This window comes from Podarcis raffonei, chromosome 17 (genome assembly GCF_027172205.1).
Source record: "Podarcis raffonei isolate rPodRaf1 chromosome 17, rPodRaf1.pri, whole genome shotgun sequence".
NCBI lineage: Eukaryota > Metazoa > Chordata > Lepidosauria > Squamata > Lacertidae > Podarcis > Podarcis raffonei.
Window position 1 is genome coordinate 36,592,066 of NC_070618.1, and position 5,235 is coordinate 36,597,300.

Sequence of the window (5,235 nt, forward strand, 5' to 3'; positions counted from 1 at the left end):
AAACCAAGACAGAACATTGGTCCAGCTCAGTCAGTATCATCTGCTGGCTGGGAGCAGCTCTTCAGGGTTGCAGACAGGGGACAATTCCAGCCCTGCCTGGTCATGCTGGGGTCTTGTCTAGGCAGGCCATGCACTCTACCCCTAAGCTACGGCCCCTTCCTCAGTCTCCCAGGGGTACAACACTTGTCTGTTCTAGTGTGTGTCCACACAAGAGGTGTTTATAAGCTTTCAGAAGTAATTTTCAGGAATGTCCTGCATTTTTCTCCCAGCCTTAACTTCTGATCTATGTGAAAAATAGAGTAAGTATGCACAGTTACATTGCTAGACATTATTACATAAATATATAGATATTATTATTGTCCTAATACATATATGATTATTAGTAACCTACTGTGTTTTATATAAACTCGTTCCAAATATCAGTATATCCAAAGAAAAGTCTATGTCTATATAACTAATCTATTCATATGTTGCAAGTGCTGTCATGTCATCAATCCATTGATTAATGGGGATCCTATCTTTATTGTTCCAATTAATGAATATCAATCTTTTGGCCACAGGGCACATAGCAAATCCCTTTTTGTTGTCCAGTTGTCAACTTCCATAGGTATAGAATTTTTCACACTCCCCCCCTTTCTCTCTCCTTTCCCCCTCTTTTATTACTTTACTTTTGTACCTGAAATTCTTCTAATAAAATATTAACAAACAACTTCTGATCCATGTGACCACTTAAGCTTGCCAGCATTCGGATACGCTGGAAGAACAGCTGGAAGCATCCTGGTCACGCTGCTCACCGTGGGGTGGACCTCACTCGTGATCAGCCTAAGACAGTCTGCAGGATGGGTCTCTACCTGTGGGATAACAGCCTGTGAGTAGCAAAAGGAGATAGGCAGGGAGAATGATGAGCGATAGCAGCAGGAGCACGTAGTCCTCTGACTGGGGTGCACAGCAGGTGTATGTAAGCAGGTGAGAAAGGAGTGGTGTCACCTGGGTGCTCATTGAGTACTCAATCTTTAGCCCCACACCCATGCGAGGCTGTGAGGGGCAGGCTGCAGGACCTGTGGGTATATTTCCTCCCTTTTGGCTTGCAATGAAATGCTGTGAGCACAGAGACAGCTTGTTCTGTTCCAGGCATCCCGGCTGTGATTCTGCTAGGCAAAGAGAGCTCTTGGGTGTTTGGCCAGTCGTGGCAGCAGAATGCCCGTCTGGAGAGAACCAGAATTGTTGCTGGCTGTTCCATTAGGGTTGGTGAAGTGGGAGGCTTTGTGGTGTCGTTTTGTGTGACATGGTTTTGCAGAAAGGTAGGCTACGGATGTTCTCTGCTGACCTGAGTTCATTGGCCCAGCATTTGGGCACTGTTGCTTGCACAGACCCTCACTGGTGAGGGGAGAGACTTCATCAGTGTTAAGGAAAAATCTAGGTGCGAGGCTGCTCAGTCACCCAGCTCATCGGGCAGAGCCCGCGGGTCCCTGCGGAATAAAGGAAGGAGTCCAGCCAACCGGAGCAAATAGCTGTAGACCAAAGTTTATTGCGCAATAGGTTCAAAGAGCAAATTTTGAACCCCGAGGATGGGGTGACAAAGACTTTTAAAACTTTCCCACCACATCCCAGAATACAGTTCGAAGGGGAGGGGTTAACCTTGGCAAACATGTCCAGACAAGTCCTTGGTACAAGATTAGCATAAGCAGACATGGCAGGGCAAGACTCAGGTATAAGATTAGCATAGACAAATATGTCTTAAGTACCCACCACCCAAAAGTACAATAGAAGTTCCTTTGCATGTCTGGAGCCTGAGGCGAGTCAGGTGATGAGATCTGGCTTCCTTTGGCTAACAATGAGCCCAGCAATTTTCACCTCTGGGAACTTCCTGGAGTCCTTTTTCAAGGGGAAAATAGCTTTGGAATGGAGGAAACTGGGAAAGGAGATGATTTTATATTATTTTAAAGCTAGGTAACTTCCCTGAGCTGTCAAGTTGGAAGGATACATTCAGGCATAATATTTGTAATATGTAACTTTAAAGATGTGCCCACCCGCCCGTAATTTCCGTAACAATCAGGCAAGGTATTCTTCCACCTGCCTGAGGCAGAAATCCAGTGGAAGCAAAGTTGATCTTTTATTATCTGTTGCAACAGAGTCCTCGCCGCCCCCCTTTTGTCAGGAGGCAAAGGACCCAGAAACAAGAAAAAACACTCTCTTTAAATGTTTGCCTTTCGGCATGAAGAAGGACATCGCCTTTTGCAAACGTCAGAAATACAGCACACATAAGGCAGGGTTACAGTGGCTCAGGCAAGTCAAGGTGTGACATTGCTAAAGATGTAGCAAGTTTCACATGGTTCCGGACACAGTTTTACACAAAGCATTTGCATTTGATAAAGACAACCAGAAAGCCAATCAGGCAACCTCTATGCCAGGAGTCAGCAAACTTTTTCAGCAGGGGGCCGGTCCACTGTCCCTCAGACCTTCTGGGGGGACGGACTATTTTGTGGAGGGGGGGAATGAATGAATTCCTGTGCCCCACAAATAACCCAGAGATGCGTTTTAAATAAAAAGACACATTCTACTCATGAAAAAGCATGCTGATTCCCAGACCGTCTGCGGGCCGCATTTAGAATGCGATTGGGCCGGATCTGGCCCCCGGGCCTTAGTTTGCCTACCCATGCTCTATGCAGAACATCTGAGCAAACAAAGATTCAGTTACTTCTCCATAGGTTAGCTGCCCAAGTGATCTCAGGCTAGGGCAGGCATAGACAAACTCCGGCCCTCCAGATGTTTGGGACTACAATTCCCATCATCCCTGACCACTGGTCCTGCTAGCTATGGATGGTGGGAATTGTAGTCCCAAACATCTGGAAGGCCGGAGTTTGTCTATGCCTGGGGTAGGGGAATAACGGAGGATTTCCCACAATGCAAAGAGGCAAGAATGCATTGTTCCATGGGGAAACTCAGGTCTTCCTTGTTTTAACAGGCTAAAGTGAAACTATACACTGGGATAAGTATATACTTATTTTCATGTATATTCTGGGGACATATGGCACACAACAGATGTATAGAGAAGAGAAAAGGGGAGGGTTATGTAATGGGCATTTTCCTGGTAACTCTTGGTAAGTAAAAGATGTGTAAAATTGCATAGAAATCATTAAAACTGATTGCCAAGTAATTTCAGTTATATTATTTATTGTTATTGTTGTTGTTGTTTAGCATTACTGGACATTTTCAGAAGGTAAAATTATTTGGTTTTCCCCATGCAGTTTATGTGCCCAAATCGTAGGCTTGCCAAGCAAAATGTTGTCCAATCACAAAAATAATAGCGGATTTTAATTTCTTACACCCAAAAACGTATTTTCAAGACCCGTCCCCCCGAGGAAATTTGCAAAAAAATTAAGTGCCACCCCCTAAAATGACACGCGCTACCCCAGCACCCAGCCAGCTACCCCTGCTTTAAGGGGCTGGCTCTGTCCGGGTGATGACAGGGTTAAAAGCAAAGCGTCGGGGATGGGTTGCTAGGCAACGCGGCCGCCTCCCGAATCCAGGCCAAAGAGGTGGAATGGTTCCTCGCGCAGCTATCATTTCCGGTTCCCGATTAGCCACCCCGGCGCGAGAGGCGAGAGTGGCGGAAGCCGGCGGCGAGAAGGCAATGCAGGCCTTTAAATAAGAGACCGCTTGGCTGGAAGGGTCTCCATAATGTTGCACCTGGCGAATGACTACCCGCCGAGCTGTTTCTGAAAGGCATGGGAGGCTTCCAATTTTGTAAGAAAAATAGGTCTAATACGCTTATGGGGTATCTAGAGCCCGTATAGGAGATCTCTATGGGTTGCAGTTAAAAAGTAGAGACATCACCTTGCCAACAAAGGTCCGTATAGTTAAAGCTCTGGTTTTCCCAGTCGTGATGTATGGAAGTGAGAGCTGGACCATAAAGAAGGCTGATCCCCGAAGAATGGATGCTTTTGAATTCTGGTGCTGGAGGAGACACTTGAGAGTCCCATGGACTGCAAGAAGATCAAACCTCTCCATTCTGAAGGAAATCAGCCCTGAGTGCTCACTGGAAGGACAGATTGTGAAGCTGAGGCTCCAAGACTTTGGCCACCTCATGAGAAGAGAAGACTCCCTGGAAAAGACCCTGATGCTGGGAAAGATGGAGGGCAGAAGGAGAAGGGAACGACAGAGGATGAGATGGTTGGATGGTGTTCTTGAAGCTACCAGCATGAGTCTGAACAAAATGTGGGAGGCAGTGGAAGACAGGAGTGCCTGTTGTGCTCTGGTCCAGGGGGTCACGAAGAGGCGGACACGACTAAATGACTAAACAACAACAACAACAAATGGGTCACAGAGAAAGCAGAGGCCAAGCAGAGTAGATTGAAAGCAAAGCGGCTAGTAAGCCTGATCTTTATTAAAGGAAATAAACTGTTTCAACAGGGTCCCCACTCACCACACGCAGGAGGGAGGAGAACCCCAAACAATGGTGCACAAGCCCCTATATAGGCTTTTGAAATATTGTTGGGGGGCGCTGCCTGGAAACGACACCTTCGCTCCTTTAACATGCGGGTGGCAGGCGGAAACCCGACAGGTGCATATATGGAAAATAATTGTGTACAGATGAAAACGTACCTATGGGACCGCCCCTCCTGGTATGCCCCGCGGAGGACCTTAAGGTCCACAAATGACAACATTTTGGAGGTCCCAGGTCACAAGGTGGTTAGATTGGTCTCAACTAGGGCCAGGGCCTTTTCAGTACTGGCCCCGACCTGTTGGAACGCTCTGTCACAAGAGACTAGGGCCCTGCGGGACTTGACATCTTTCCGCAGGGCCTGCAAGACAGAGCTGTTCCGCCTGGCCTTTGGTTTGGACTCAGTCTGACCCTTATGTTTCCCTCCCCTTATGGTTTTGATCTATGGGCTACTTTTAAATGAGGCTGCATTTTAAATTGCATTTTAAGCTGTATTTTAAATTGGGGTTTTTTAATTTTATTTTTTTCCCCTATTATGTTTTTATTGTAATTTTACTGGTGCTCAGCCACCCTGAGCCTGGCTCTGGCCAGGGAGGGTGGGGTATAAATAAATTATTATTATTATTATTATTATTATTATTATTATTACGCTGGCAGCATTAAGATAAATTCAAAATTGTAAATGAGTTTTGATGAATGTAATAATGGAAAACCGACTGGTATGGTTTTTGTAAAATATTCAGGAATATAAGATATATGCAAAATGAGCCATGGAAGGAGAAGAAAGGAAG